Source organism: Mustela nivalis, assembly GCF_964662115.1.
Source record: "Mustela nivalis genome assembly, chromosome: X".
Taxonomy (NCBI): Eukaryota; Metazoa; Chordata; class Mammalia; order Carnivora; family Mustelidae; genus Mustela; species Mustela nivalis.
Window position 1 is genome coordinate 32,974,181 of NC_139040.1, and position 16,817 is coordinate 32,990,997.

General features: G+C 39.2%; 1 protein-coding gene across 1 annotated transcript in view; it reads left to right on the forward strand.

The window, feature by feature from the left end:
- Positions 1–1,319: 1,319 nt before the first annotated feature.
- Positions 1,320–16,817, forward strand: part of IL13RA2 (interleukin 13 receptor subunit alpha 2) — a 69,948-nt gene continuing 54,450 nt past the window's right edge. Inside the window, exon 1 of the mRNA XM_082716403.1 lies at positions 1,320–1,338. The gene's annotated coding sequence lies outside the window, so the exon portion shown is untranslated. The remainder of the gene's footprint in view (positions 1,339–16,817) is intronic.

A 16,817-nucleotide genomic window follows, 5' to 3' on the forward strand; every position in this document is an offset into this window, starting at 1 on the left:
CATTCTAAAGAGTTTCAGAGTACAAAACAAAAAGAGAAACTCATGGGTGCCTGGATGGCTCAGTTGGTTGGGTGCCTGCCTTCAGCTTGGGTCTGGTCCCAGGGTCCTGGGATCAAGCTCCTGTTGAGCAGGGAGCCTGCTTCTCCCTCTCCCCTGCTCTTGCTCTCTCTCACTATCTCTCAGTCTCTCAAATAAAGAAATAATTTTTTTAAAGATTTTCTTTGTTTATTAGACAGGCAGAGAACACAAGTAGGCAGAGAGGCAGGCAGAGGGATAAAGGGGGAAGCAGGCTTCTGAGGAGCCCTACGGGGGGGGGGGATTGATCCCAGGACCCTGGGATCATGACCTGAGCTGAAGGCAGAGGCTTTAACCCACTGAGCCACCCAGGGGCCCCAAGAAATAAAATTTTAAAAAACAACAACAACCAAACAAAAACAAAACCTCAAATCCAGGCAGAACTTACCAGAATCCTAAAGAGCAAATACATCACAGGATATAAGAAATGTGCTCTTTGGGGAATGTTGAAGAGATAGTATCCATTAACCTAGAAGAAGAGAATCCTTGTGGATAATTTAATAATTGTCTTAAAATGTCAATGACTCAGATGCAGAGGATAGTCAATAAATATTCTCTTTATTCTTAGATGACTAAGTAGACTTAAAAGAGGCCATGGGAGATTTTGGTTAGACTTAAGGAGGAATCAAGATTGTGAAACACTGGAAATGGTTCCTAAGGAAAGCTGTGGAATCTTCTCTAGAGAGGTTTATAAATAGGATAAAGTCTCATTTGTCTGATGGTTGAGTGTAGCAGCAAGACCTAGCAATCCTAAGGTTTCTTCTGTGGTATTTTACATTTGGTACATCATATTTATTGGAATCATGTTGTCTGTATATAATGTTGGAGTGTACTGGCATGATTTGCATTTAAATTATAGGTTAAATAATATTAGAAATATATATCTTCTATAAACAAACCTTTAGTGGTTTCCTCTCATTTCTAAACATTGTATCATGACAGTCTGAGTAATATCAGTATGTTTCTTTATCCTGTCAGTAATAATTATTTCAGTGACGACTTGTATTACTATTACCCATTCTTCCTGAAAAGAGGGAAAATAATGTGAACTATGTCAGTCTACTCAAGTTGTTACCTGAAACATTTTGTAAGAGTAGAATATTTATTTGAAATATTTCCTTTCCACAGATATCATCAGGAGGTTACCACATTTAATGTTCTTTTCCTGTAAGGTCATTTTCTTTTAACCCATATTACTCTTCTTACATAGGGCTTGTAAGACAATTCACAAGAAGTGGCTGGATCTCACACACATTTGGAAAGGTAAGTTTTAATTTTCTTAAAACTTGTTTTAAAAAGTTGCATAAAATAAATTTATTTGTAATGAAACAAATTTTATTTTAAACTATTTTTCAGACGAGTTAGATCTGGATATAACTTTGAAGGTCATCAAGCTTATTTTACTGTTGAGGAAACAAATTCTGAGAAAAGGAAGTTTGTATCCAGTGTAACAGTGATAACATAAAGGCCAAATCTCGGGTCCTGTAACTCACAGTCCAGTGCTTTTTGCAACACACATCACTAAATCTTTCTCTGTTTTGGTGCTTATTTAGTGGTTATTTGGTGGAATGAGTATGTGCATGTCTGTTAAGGTTAAGAATCTGTGGTCCACAGAAGTGTGACAGCCATGTGGAAGTGTAGGAGTGGAAAAATTTCCCTTCTTCCTTTGGCTGGTCTAATAAATCGACACAAGACAGGTTAACAGGAGAAAAAGAAATTTCATTTGTACTGGAGCTCCATTAAAATCTGAAGCCCAGAAGGTAGTGAGGTTATTAAGGCTTCTATATAACATGCTGAGCTAAGGAATGAAGCAGAGGTTTGGGGACAAGCAGGTAAGGAAGGCCATTCACAGGAAGGCTGATGAAATGTTTGTAAAACAAAGGTTGCCTTGTTACGCAAATTTTCTTGGGTATCTCTGTTAATATCACTCTTTCCTGGCATAGGCCCCCTTTACAGTGTAAATTAACGCAGTTGTTGGGGAGAATCTGAATCTGCTGGGTTTTGATTGATTCAGCTCAAAATAATCCTCATGCCAAAGTGACAAATTTTGGGGTGGTAAATTCTGCTCCCCTTTAGTCCAGTCTTTGAAACTTCAAATAAGGAATTTTGCCATCTAGAAGTTCAGTTGAGACTCGTTATACCAGTCTCAGTCTTGAGAATAGGTCAGTTAAATGGTTTTGTTTTAATTCAGGAGGTGGTCTTGCAGGTGGGCTCTCAAGGTTAGGTTTAAATTGTGTGAGCAGTGAGACAATTAATCAGAGGAATTTATATAGAAAGAAAATAAAAAGATTAATGGTTAAAGCCAATTATAAACCCAGTGTCAGCGTCAGTCCGGAAAGCTGCCAGGCAAGATTTCTAGATGTCTGGCTCAAAGCAATCTGATGGATGTTCCCGGTTTGCAGTTTGAATGTCTTTAATGACGTTGTCTGAGAATCTTTTTAAGTCCTGCACACAGCAACAGGCATAAGGAAGATTGTCTAAACATGAGTTACTGTGGTGATTTCTCTGAAGTTTATATCAAGTCATCTAGTTTCAGTGTGAGGGCTTTAGGAAAAGTAGCAGTTTTAGTTCACAATCGTTCCAGGTCAAAAGGATGAGAAAAAAAATTGCAAATATTAGTTAGCTTGTATGATATTTAAAGAAATTAGATATTAGATATTTAAAGAAACTAGAATTCAGGATCTAGTCCAGTTTAAAGATAAATAATAAGATTTCAAAGACAATAGAACTAGAATCTATATGTATGTACTATAGTTTCTATTGAAACAAATTTTTTCTCTCTACAAATACTCCCATTTCTACCCAAGAAAATAATGGCATAATTAATTTGCTAAGATAAGTCTAGTTTTATTAAATTTGGCCTGATTATATAAGTACATCAAGAATAATGATTGATCATTATAGGTTCTTTTAAATCAGCTTTGCTGGAACTTTTCATAAGGACTCTCCGATTGAACTTCTAAAAGCCTCTTGAGGCTAGTAAGCCAAGCCAAAGACTTGACATCAGAATTCACCTGCAATGCCTATAGATTTGGGTAAACTTCTCTCTTTTTTAGGTCCCCTCTTTTTTAGGTCTTCTGCAGCTGCCAGAAAGTGATTTTCCTTACTTCCCTAGTTAGGCTGTTGGGAGCCCTGTAAGGAAGTATCAGGCTGTTTTTCACAGGGCCTTTTTGGCTATAAAGTCGACCTTAGTTCCTTAAAGCTGTTTAGAATATCTTGTTCTATGTATATTCTCAAATCTGACATTGTAGTCAAAGCCTTGGTAATATAACCAATGTTTCCAGTTGTGTCCTGTGACAAAGAGAACAGATTCTCATTGAACTTTTGCAGATAAATATATTAACATGAAAATAAGACTCACTAAGAGTTTCCAAATTCTGGAGAGATCACGTAGGGAGAACAAGTAATTGTTTTATTTTTGTTTACAAATGTACACTCTACCAATTTGCTCTAAGTCTTTGGTACCTTAGGAGAAAAAGTTTCCTTAAATCTGGAAAAACAAAACATTAAAGAACCAGCAATATTTCAAAAAAAAAAAAGTCATACAAATTGTAATCATCATCAGTTCATTTGGGCCCATGTAATTAATTCTTGTTCTGCTTGAAACCACTTTTTTCCATTAGTTTTGGAAACTTCCTTCAGTTATGACCTAAAAATGATCAGAAACATGTGCTTGCCAGAATCCTTTCTGTAAATTTCCATTAAGATGAAGCACTTAAGCTGATGTCTAGAGGATGTGAATTCTTTGTGGTGGGTATCCAGGATGCATTCATAAACGACTTTGCATATGAAGGCCTGAAGCTGGCAGCACCTGATTATAGTATCCTGGAGAGTAGGAGGAATTGTAAAGGGCAACAAAGCAGGTCTTACCTCTTGTCTCAGGTGTTTCTGCTTGATACATTTCCTGGCTTTTGGTATTTACGTGAGTGATCTTTGTACTCTGGGCCTGGAGATCAGGCTGGCGTGCTCTCTGTAAATCTTATAAAGAGAGGGAAGTCAAACAGGCAGCTGGGAATTTAAGGGGTTTTCTGGGGAAGCTGTAGAAATTTGGGGATTTAAGGGAATTTGTCGAGGTAATAAGGCTGGATTTTGAGAGTGGGGATTTTAGACCAGGGGTCCAGAGATACAAGAGTTCTCCTGAAGTATCAGGAACAGGGAATAGGAGATTTCAAAAGTGTACATAAGGGCACAGAGGAGGAATTTACATTAGAGTAGACTTCAATTTTTGTTTTAAGTCCAATTTATGTTCTTTCATTTTACTAAAGGAGTCCCTAAGGCTTGCTACTCCTTTGTATTCATTTCAACCCAGTCTCTCCATAGGTACCCATATGACATTTGTTTAGGATGAGCACTCTCTACTTTTTTTTTTTTCTTTTGAATCTGTCCAATTCCAAGGATCCATCGTTTGGCCATTGCCAAGTGTGATCTTATATTACTCTCAATAGTGTACCAAACCAATAAGTCTTTAAGAACACTTCCAAAGGAGAGTGAAAACGATGCAGTCCTCATAATCCAAAAATTTTAGTTCCAAAAATAATAATAATAAAAAAAGACAAAGACACATATCTAGCCACAAATGGGGTCCAACCCACATTTCTGTCCAGCCATATCTAGCTGCAAATGAGATACAACCCACATTTTTCTGGCCACATTTTATAACAGAGAAGAAAAGAAAACAGTGACCATCTTTGGAAGGAAAAGCATTAATAGAAAACAAAGTCACTGTAACACACTTTTACCAAAGTGTCTATACCCAAGGAACTAGTTCACCCAACTATTTTCTTCTGCTAATCTAAATTTAGAAAAAGAAAAGGACTCTCATTACTCTCACTTCCATCAGACCCTGTAGGCAGAGATCTGGGAGATTGAGATGGTAAGAACTCATAACTTCTGCTGGCTTTTGTCATAGGTCCCAGGATCTCACAACTGCAACAGCCCCAGAGAGAGCAATGTCCAGCAACTGAAGATTCCTTTGTTGTTGCCTACTGTAGGGGTGGAATAATTTTCCTTTCATCCCTTCTAGGTTCTTTGGTCTAATAATCAAATTGACCAAAGATTAAAAGAAGGGGGGTGCCTGGGTGGCTCAGTCGGTTAAAGCTCTGTCTTAGACTCAAGCCATGATTGATTGAGGCCTTTGTAATGTTCCCTGCTCATTGGGGAGTCTGCTTCTCACTCTGCTCCAACCCTCACTCGTGCTCTTTCTCTCTCTCTCTCTCTCTTGCTCTCTCAAATAAATAAATAAATAAAATCTAAAAAAAGAAGAAGATTGACAGGAAAAACCCCCAAATTTCATATGTACGGGAGTCCCATAAAAATATAAGACGTAGGGGCGCCTGGGTGGCTCAGTGGGTTAAGCCGCTGCCTTCTGCTCGGGTCATGATCCCAGGGTCCTGGGATCGAGGCCCGCATTGTGCTCTCTGCTCAGCGGGGAGCCTGCTTCCTCCTCTCTCTCTGCCTACTTGTGATCTCTCTCTGTCAAATAAATAAATAAAATCTTTAAAAAAAAATATATATATATATATAAGACGTAAAGGGCAGCCGGATAATTGAGGCTTATAAGCCATACGGAGCCAAGGAAAGGGATAGGGTTCTGGGAATACAAAATGGAGGAAGGCCATTCACAGGAAGGTGAGAGATTTTTGGAAAACAAAGTTTGCCCTGTTATTGCAGGTAAGTTTCTTAGGAAAAAAGGTATTTCTCCTAATAATTCCCCTCCTGGTTCAGGCTCCCTTTCAAATGAGAATTTAGACAGTTGATGGAGAGTAAAAGGCTTTTCCTAAATCTGTAAGTTAAAAAAAAAAAAATCAGCCTAAAATAAATCCTTATACCAAAGAAGCATATTTTAGGGTGATAAGTTCTGTTTCACTTCAAAAGTAGGAGACAATTCAAAAGAATTTGTTCTTTTTTTAAAAGTTTTCATTTAAATTTATTAACATACAATGTAATATTAGTTCACATTTACAATATAGTAATTCAACACTTCCATATAATACCCAGTGCTCATCACAAGTGCACTCCTTAATCCCCATCACCTATTTCCCCATCCCTCACTCATCTCCCCTCTGGTGACGATCAGCTTATTCTCTATAGTTAAAAGTCTGTTTCCTGGTTTACCTTTCTTTTTTTCCCATTGCTCTCCCATTGGTTTGTTTCTTCAACCTCACATATGAGTGAGGTCATAAGGTATTTGCCTTTCCCTGATTGACTTATTTCACTTAGCATTGTTTAGCACTATCATGTCCTTGCAAATGGCAAGATTTAACTTTTTTTATGGCTGAGTAATATTCACATATACTTCAGTATATCTTCTTTATCCATTGATCAGTTGATGGACACTTGGCTGTTTCCATGACTTGGATAGTGTTAATAATGCTGCCATAAACATTGGGGTGTATCTCTTATAACCTGTAGTGCAATTGCTAGATCATAGGGTAGTTCTACTTTTAACCTTCATATTGTTTTCCACACTGGCTGCACTAGATTGCATCCCCACCAACAGTATAAGAGAGTTCTCCTTTCTCTACATTCTTGCCCATAGATCTTGTTTCATGCGTTGTTGATTTTAGCTATTCTGACAGGTGTGAGGTAATATCTCATGGTAGTTTTGATTTGCATTTCCTTGATGATGAATGATGCTGAGCATCTTTTTCATGTGTTGGCCATCTGTGTATCCTCTTTGGAGAAATGTCTCTTCATGTCTCCTGCCCATTTTTTAATTGGATTATTTGTTTTTTGGGTATTGAGTTGTATCAATTATTTTTTCTTCTTTTTTTGTAAAAAGATTTTATTTATTTTTTTGAGAGAGAAAGAGAGAGATGGAGAGTGAGGAAGAATGAGTGGAAAGAGGGCAGGGGGAGAATGGGAGGGAAAAGCAGACTCCTCACTGAACATGGAGCCCAACATGGGACTTGGTCCCTTGACCCCAAGATCATGACCTGAGCCAAAGTCAGATGGTAGACCAACTGAGCCACCCAGGAGCCCCTCAGTTCTTTATGTATTGCCCTTTGCAAATATCTTCTCCCATTCTGTAGGTTGCCTTTTAGTTTCGTTGGTTGTTTCCTTCACTGTACAGAAGATTTTTATTTTGAGGTAGTCCCAATAGTTCATTTTTGCTTTTGTTTCCCCTGCCTCAGGAGACATATCTAGAAAGAAGTTGCTATGGCCAAAGTCAAAGAAGTTACTGCTTGTGTTCTCTTCTATGAGTTTTATGGCTTCAGGTCTCACATTTAGGTCTTTAATTCATTTTGAGTTTATTTTTGTGTATGGGGTAAGAGAGTGGTCCAGTTTCATTCTTTTGAATGTTGCTATCCAGTTTTCCCAACATCATTTGTTGAAAAGACTCTCTTTTTCCTATAGATATTCTTTCCTGCTTTGTTGAAGATCAATTGACCACATAATTTGGGGGTTATTTTTGAGTTTTCTGTTGTGTTCCATTGATCTATTTGCCATTACCATACTGTTTTGTTTATTGTAGCTTTGTAATGTTACTTGAAGTCTGGAATTATGATGCCTCTAGCTTTTCTTTTTCTTTCTTTCTTTCTTTCTTTTTTTTTTTTTTTGTTTTAAGATTTTATTTATTTATCTGACGGATGGAGATCACAAGTAGGCAGAGAGGTAGGCTCAACAGAGAGCCTACTTCCCCCTCTCTCTCTGAAACAGAGAGCGGGGCTCCATCCTAGGACCCTGGGATCATGACCTGAGCTGAAAGCAGAGGCTTTAACCCACTGAGCCACCCAGATGCCCCTAGCTTTGCTTTTTTTTTTTTCAAAATTGCTTCTGCTATTTGGTATCTTTGTGGTTCCATACAAATGTTAAGATTGTTTGTTCCAGCTCTGCAAAAGAATATTGTTGGTATTTTGATGCAGATTGCATTAAATGTGCAGTTTGCTTTGGGTAGTATAGACATTTTAATGATATTTGTTCTTCTAATCCATGAGCATGGAATATCTTTCCATTTCTTTGTGTCATCTTCAGTTTTTTTTTTTTAAGATTTTATTTGTTTATTTGACAGAGAGAGACAGAGAGGTCACAAGTAGGCAGACAGGCAGGCAGAGAGAGAGGGAGAAGCAGGCTCCCCGCCAAGGAGAGAGCCTGATGTGGGGCTCGATCCCAGGACCCTGGGATCATGACCTGGGCCAAAGGCAGAGGCTTAACCCACTGAGCCACCCAGGCGCCCCTCATCTTCAGTTTTTGTCATTAATATTTTATAGTTTTCAGAATGTAGGTTTTTCACCTCTTTAGTGATATGCCTGGAATTCTTTCTCTTTATTCTTTGCATATTTATTACTGGTTTTTAATATATGGCTACTATTATGTTTGTATGTAACCTGTTATGCATGTAACAGTCTATATTAAGTTAATGGTCTTTCAGCTTAAACTCATTCTTTACTTTTCTCCTCCCTATATTTTAGACATATGTTTTTATATTTTATGTCTTTTTTGTGAGTTCTTTGGATGATTTTTTTTTACAGAAATATTAATTTTTACTGCTTTTGTGTTTCCTGCTTTTATACTGTCACTTTTGGTCTCTCTTTTCCACTCAAAGTGCCTTTGAATATTTCTTGCAGGACTGGTTTAGTGGTCATGAACTCCTTTAGTTTTTGTTTTCCTGGGAAACTCTTTCTCTCTACTTCTATTCTGAGTGATAGTCTTGTTGGATAGAGAATTCTTGGCTACAGATTTGTTTCATTCAGCATATTGAATATATCATGCCACTCCTTTCTGGTTTGGAAAGATTCTGTTTAAAAATGTTCTGCTTGGGGTGCCTAGGTGCCTCGGTCAGTGGAGTGTCTGCTTTCAGCTCAGGTCACGATCTCAGGGTCCTGGGATGGAGCCTCATATTGGGCTCCCTGCTCAGTGGGGAGTCTGCTTTTCCCTCTCCCTCTGCTCCTCACCCCCACTCATGCTCTCTCTCTCTCTCAAATAAATAAATAAAATCTTTTTAAAAAAAATTTCTGATTCTTTTTAAACTTTTTTTGTCTCTGGGGTAAGGGTTTCACTGTTGTCTTCTAGTCTTCTCAAGTCCATTTAGTACCCTTTTGATAGTTGCTTTAAATTCTCCATCAGGCATGTTACTTATATCTGTTTTGGTTAGATCTCTGGCTTGACCTTATCTTGTTCTTTCATTTGGGATTAATTTCTTTGTTTTTCTCTTTTTGTTTAAGTCTCCGAATTCTTCTCTGTATTAGAGAAGCTAGTTATGTCTCTTGTTCCTCAAAGTAATGGCCTTTTGAAGAAGAGATTGTGTAGTACCATAGGCCTGACACTTCATGGATTGTCTTCAGTGTGTCTGCTTCAGCTCTGCTGTTGTGTTCTGGCTGTTCTACCCTTCAGGCCAGTTGTCTACTGAGGCTCTCCTCACCTGATTGAGCAGTATTTGTTCCCAGGGCCTGCACGTGGTGAGTTTTAACTAGGTGCTCTCTGGTCTGCTTTTGAAATGAGACCTGACACCACCTCCACTGGAACCGAGGCCCTACAAAACTCTCTGGTTGGGAGTTGTGATATGAGCGGGAGTTTGTGCTGATCTTCTGGGTGAGGGGGCTGCTTGGCTGGGACAAAGTGTAACTGAGAAGGACAGATCCCCTGGAGCACAAGAAGATGGGGCTTAGTGTAAGCAATTTCAGCAGCCAGTGTCTGTGCTTTGCTGCTTCCCACAGGTGGCTCTGTGTTTATGCTGAGGGGTGGGAGGAGGGAAATGGCACCTGCCAACTCCTTTGTTCCAGGAGAGGTTTCTCTGAACACTGCCTGTCAGGGACATGCTCATAAAAGAACAAATAATCTCCCCACTGTGTGCCCCAGACACTCCTCTAATTGCTGTTTCCACTCTGTGTGCCCCTGGCTTGTTTTTCTTGCCTTCTCTCCAAGAGAAGCACGATTCCCTCTGGGCTCTATCCCAATCAACTTAACTAAACTTTAAAACCCCCAGCCTTAAGCCCTGCTGGTTGAAAGAACTCATGAAATTCAAACCCTCTCATTTTCCAAGCCAATAGCTATGGGGAAACGTTCTCCTTGAGCATTTCCCAGAGTATTCCTCTGTCTCCTGCTCTTCTCTATAACCATGGCTCCCTCTCTTCCACAGCAGCCAGAATCCATTTCTCCCCTAAACCACCTATCTGCCTTACCTTGTTTGATGTGGTCTTTTCTCTCCCTTTATTTGTGGAGTTTGTTCCGTAGTCTTCAGGTTGATTTCTGAGGTATTTAGGATGATTTGATAGTTATCTAGTTATATTCATAGGATAAGGTAAGCCTAGGGTCCTCCTATTCCAATGTAATCTTCCTCCTCCCAAAAGAGTATATTCTTTAAAGAGGAGAGACACAGGAAGGGTGCCATTGTAGACGGAGACTCATACAGAATATATGTCTTGTGATTTTAGAGATGATATTTTTCTTTTTGGGCTGTGCTAGAATAAAGGGTGAGGAGAAGGGAGAGGTACTAATTTGAAATTTATGCAAATACAAACAAATAGTTGGCATTATGGGAATTTTCCTCATATTAAATATCATAGGTAGTAGTTAAGAAATTAAATGTGGCATGTATTGGTCACAAGAAAATCCCACTAAACTTTATGTAATAGGACGTTCATAGCTATTCAGTTTTTTTCCCCAAGGTGTCCATAGTAAGCAGTATCTATGTAGCTTGGAATTGGATTCTGTCTGTGTCATTAAGTATTTGAGTGACATAACAAATAAGAATTGTCAAGCAGTGTGGCAGTGTAAAAGGGTCATGGTGATGTGGAAGGCCAATATCACTGATCTATTAAATGAAGGAAAAAGCAGCCCAAATTTATACACAACCAAGATACTTTGTCCCAAATAAAAACCACATTTGCTGGACCATATCAGGTTTTGCTTTCCCAGACAATTCAAGTCCTCCCTCATGATTCCCTTTCTCTGACCCATCTCTCTGGCCCCACTAGCTATGCACTATATGTTAGAGTCCAAGGACATAGAGGTAAATAAAAATATATTTCATTTCCTCAAGAAGCTCACAGCCTAGTTCACGGAGGTAGAGAAATAGAGACAATTATGATGCATTCTACTTAATGCTGTGATATCAGGAAGAACTTTTCCATATGTGTCTATGGAAACTCAGGCTACGTGTTTCAGTGAGGGGATGATGTCTGAGTGGAGTTTTGAATGATAAATCAGAAGATCTCATTATCTTCTCTTTGGATTATTGAAAGTATTCCCTAACTGAAAGTCTTGCCGGCATGCTTGCCCTACTACATTTTGACAGAGCTCCCAGTTGAAAGGCAGTGAAGCATAAGAAATTCATCGTGTATTGGGGGAAATTCCAAATATTTGGTATGGTTTTACTGAGAGGTGAAAAATCCAAGTCAAGAAGATAAGCAGAGGCTCAACCATGGGGTACCTTGTATGTCATGAACCCTATAGTGTTGAAATTGAAGAGCAGTAGTAGAATATGTTGCAAGTGGAAGAATAACCCAGTCCAATCTGCATTTTGATCTTGTGACTGCTAAGTAGAGAATGCTTTGGAGGGAGGGTAAGCACGGTGGCAGGAAGCCCAGTTGAGAGGCATCATGAAGAAGATGATGGAACTAGAGCAATGGTGGTGGGAATACAGGGAGATGCACAGATTTGAGAAGTAGTTAGGAATTGCTGTTGACAGAATTTGTTGTTAGATTGATTGTGGTGGAGAAATGAGGGGAGAGAACTAGAATTATCTTACCTGGCATTAGCAACTGGTTAGCAGTGCCATTCTATGAAATCTGAAACAGAGGAGGAAGACCAGTTCTGCGTGGGGGAGGAGGATGATCAATTCATACTTGGACATGTTGAGCTTGACTCACCTGTGAAATATCCAGGTAAAAATTTCTACTAAGCAATTTGATATGATGGTCTGGAGCTCAGGAGAGTAGTCTGTGCTCACCCTTTTCTGCCTCTTCTGAATGCCCTTAGAATCCATCCTCAGTAGTTTAACCCTTGATTCCATACCATCCTGGACCTGTCCTTTAGTTTCTCTCATTTTCATGTACTTCTCAGGTATTGTACCATCTGTATCTTTTGCAATGCTTATCTGACTTTTGGACATAAGTGAGGTCTTTATAAAGGCTTGTAAAGATTTGCATGGCTACCTCATCACAGAGGTTATTCAGGAAAAAAAAATGACACTTTTAAATAGTTATTACAAATCAATTTTACATGTGTGACCAACTTTACTTGAAAGATTTGTAAGATATTTTCCATTACCCCTTGCCCCTAATTTAAGTTTTCCAACCTTTAGCGAGAAGTGAAAATGTGAACAGTTTTTCTACATTGGCTTTCTCACAATCCTTTATTCTGTCATTTGAGTCCCTGAGTTTCTGTAACCCAATTTGGCATATGGAATTGATAAGCCAGGGAAGGGATCTGGTTATTGTTATTTCATGTTTGGGCATTTACAATTATTTGTGGATATTGTATCCTGAGACATTCTGAACTTCATTTTTTCCAAAGGAGGGGCCTCTTTTGTATCAACAGTGGAACTTAAGGGATTTCTGTTAGGCATTTACAGAAAACGGTTCCTCTTTAAAAAAAAAAAAAAAAATGCAGGAGGCTTAGGAACAGTTGCCAAGTGGGGAATGAGATCTTTAGTGGCTTAGCAGTTTTTGCTTTCTCATTTCCCTCCCTTTTGATACTTTTTCATTATGTTTATCCTCCCTCTTCTAGAATTTTTTATTTCATTTATGCATGCATCCACATATTCACATATTCATTCCTTATACATCACTAAAGTTTACCAGCCTTAGTCTCTGTACTTTGCAGAATACTCAAGATAAGAATTAGTCATGCAGTACAAATGTGAAAAACTAACACTGCTTCTTTCCCACACAGACCTGTTAAGTACTTTAGGTAAATATCAATGGGGTTTTTAGAGAAAATAATTCCTGCTTTGGGAGCTTGTCTCAAAAGAGTGGTGCTGGGGCGCCTGGGTGGCTCAGTGGGTTAAGCCGCTGCCTTCGGCTCAGGTCATGATCTCAGGGTCCTGGGATCGAGTCCCACATGGGGCTCTCTGCTCAGCGGGGAGCCTGCTTTCTTCTCTCTCTCCCTCTGCCTGCCTCTCAGTGTACTTGTAATTTCTCTCTGTCAAATAAATAAATAAAATCTTAAAAAAAAAAAAAAAAGAGTGGTGCTAATATTGAGACTTAAACCCAGTAGGTAGCAAGGGGAAATACTGACAAGTAAATGACAGATGGAGCTTTACACTTTTTTTTTTTTTTTTAAGATTTTACTTATTTATTTGATGGAGAAAGAGTGAGCACAAGCAGGGGGGGCAGGTAGAGGGAGAAGCAGGTTCCTTGCCAAGCAAGGAGCCTGATGTGGGGCTCCGTCCCTGGGATCATGACCTGAGCCGAAGGCAGATACTTAACCAACCGAGCCGTCCTAGTATCCTGGAGCTTTAATTACTTTCTGATAAAAATCTTCCATCACCTAATTCATACAGAGGCTAACTGTGTGTGTGTGTCAGGCATATAGTAGATGCTTTATACATATAAATTCATTTAATCCTTACTATGATGTAAACCCTATTACTATCCCCCATTTTAAAGATGAGGAAACTGAAGCATAGATGTTCAGTACATTTTTTTAAAAAGATTTATTTATTTATTTGACAGAGATCATAAGTAGGCAGAGAGGCAGGAAGAGAGAGAGGAGAAAGCAGGCTCCCCACTGAGCAGAGAACCCAATGTGGGGCTTGATCCCAGGACCCCGGGATCATGACCTGAGCTGGAAGCAGAGGCTTTAACCCACTGAGCCACCCAGGCACTCTGTTCAGTACATTTTCCAGGGTCGCATAGCTAGTAAATGATGGTTCTGAGATTTGAACCCAGGCAATATGACTCCAGATTAATGCCCTTAGATACTATATTCAGATATGGAACTAGTATGATCAATTTAGTATGTATATGTTCATTTTCTTTTAGCTATTCTGTGTCTTCTTCTATGTGTCATATATGTATGCTAGAGAGTAGCTCAGAACAAAAGAAAATCGTACGTAACTTTGCTCTCAACATTTAAAGCCAGTATACAACAAATAAGGGGGAAATGTACCAAAAAGAGCACCCGAAACTAGCAGTAACTGGATATCATGCAACAATTTGATGACACAAGAAAGAACGATTGCCAAAACAACCCCTCCACATTATTTATTTATTTAAGCCCCTTCCTTTCTTCCTTCCTTCTTTCCTTTTGTAATCTCTCTGTCCAACACAGGGCTCAAACTCACTGCTCTGAAAGCAAGCATTTCATGCTCTACCAGGTGCTCAAAAATTTTTTTTAAACATTTATTTTATATATATGTGTATATATATATATTTATAAAGATTTTATTTATTCATTTGACAGAGAGAGATGCAGTGAGAGAGGGTACACAGCAGGAGGAGAGGCAGAGGGAGAAGCAGGGTTCCTGCCAAGCAGGGAGCCCAATGCAGGACTTGATCCAAGGACCCTGAGATCATGACCTGAGCTGAAGACAAATTCTTCACGACTGAGCCACCCAAATGCCCCTCCAAGTTTCTTTTTTATTTGAGTATAGTTGATACACAGTGTTATACGTTTCAGGTATAAAGGGCCCCTGGGTAGCTCAGTAGGTTAAGCATCTGCCCAGAGTCCTGGGATCAGCAGCCAGAGTTATCTTTTTTTTTTTTTTTAAAGATTATTTATTTATTTGTTTATTTGAGAATGATAGTGAGAGAGAACTGGAGTGGGAGTAGGTGTGGAGGAAGAAGCAGGGTCCCCTCTGAGCAGGGAGCCTGATGCAAGGCTCAATCCCAGGACCCTGGGACCATGACCTGAACTGAAGGCAGATGTCCAACCCACTGAGCCACCCAGACGCCCCCAGAGTTATCTTTAAAACAGAACTAATTGTATATACTTCCCTGATCAAACAGCAGACCCTTCCAGTGGCTCCCTATCTCATTCAGAACAAAATGTCAAACTAAACTAGCCTAGGAGGCACCACACAAACTGTCCCCTGTACCTCTTTGACTATCCTCCTTTCTTTCCTGCTTACTCTGCTCCAGCAACACAGGCTTCCTAGCATCTGCCCACCAGACACGGTCCCTCTTCAGGGCCTTTGCACTTGCTATTCCTCCTGCCTTAGTCTTCTTCATGACTCTCTCCATCCTTTATTCAGGTTCTTCCTGCAGAGGCCTTCCTCATCTTCCTTTCTAAAATAGCCTCTTTCTCTCACTTCACCCATCATTATCTAACATCTTACCCTGCTCCTTTTTAATGGCATTTATCATGACCTAATGTATTTCTGATTATTTATCTATGATCTATCTCCATTACTGGAAAGTCAATTCAATGAGAGCAGGAGTTTGTTCACTCATTGCTATAGCCCCGTGACCTAACACACACTCAGTAACTATTTGCTGAATTAGTAAGCGCCTGGCTGAATCAATGAATCACTAAATGGCAGTAACCTAGGGAGAAAGTAGGTCATGGTCTGAGGAAAGAAGGAAAACATTTCTTCAAAGATGTGCTGCCAATCTGAAATACCACTCACAAGATCATCTCTGTATTAGTGTAAAAGATCTAGCTATTCTCTTTTCAGGCAATATAGCCACTTTAAAGTCACATGTTAATATGCAGTGACTATGACCCATATGACCAGTGTTTTTTTTCTAAATTAAATGTAAAGAATAATAGATGAGATGATTTTGAAACCCTGTTTAGTAGCCTGCTTAAGCATTTGAAAACCCATATGCCTGCCACTAATAGAGTGACAACTTGAGGAAATTAATATGTGTTGTTGATCTTTATTTTTCCTGAAAGTATGATGTGCCCTGGCTGTAAGAAATTTTCTGCTGGTTGTCTGGTCTCCAGCTGGAGCTTAACTTCCTAATTTTATTAAGCCTCAATCTGAGGACACACATGTGTACACTCTGGTTTCCTGTTAATAGTTCATTATGTGGTTGTTCCTATCTCAGCATTATCAAGAGACAAATTGGAAAAGATCATGATGTTATGGTAAAATTCCATATGATTGTTTCTCTGAATTCTTTTGATTGAAGAACTGTTTATTTTATAATTCATTTATATTTGAAACGGGATAAATGGGAGAGTTGTTTTGTAACTTTTTTTTTTAAGATTTTATTTATTTATTTGACAGAGAGAGATTACAAGTAGGCAGAGAGGCAGGCAGAGAGAGAGAGGAGGAAGCAGGCTCCCTGCTGAGCAGAGAGCCCCATGTGGGACTCGATCCCAGGACCCCAAGATCATGACCTGAACCGAAGGCAGCGGCTTAACCCACTGAGCCACCCAGGCGCCCCGAGTTGTTTTGTAACTTATATTTATGGAAAAAATTTAGGTAGAAAAGACATATTTGGAGACTAACCTAGTCTGTATTAACGGATTTATAGAGAAAAAGCTTTAACTGCATTTCATTACTTGTTTTCAAAGGATTCTAGTAAATTAAAATATGTTTAACACTAAATAGCAATATGAATCAGAAAACTGATATTTTAAAAAAATCTTTTAAAAGATTTTATTTACTTATTTGTCAAAAAGAGAGAGAATGCAAACAGGGGGAGCAGCAGGCAGAGGGAGAAACAGGCTCCCCGATGAGCAGGGGGCCTGGCGCAGGACTCGATCCCAGGACCCTGAGATCATGACCTGAGCTGAAGATAGATACTTGACTGATTGAGCCACCCAGACATCCCAGACAACTGATTGTTATAAAGGCTAATAAATGACCTTGATTAGATCATCTCTTCATTCAGGTCCTTGATTTTCTT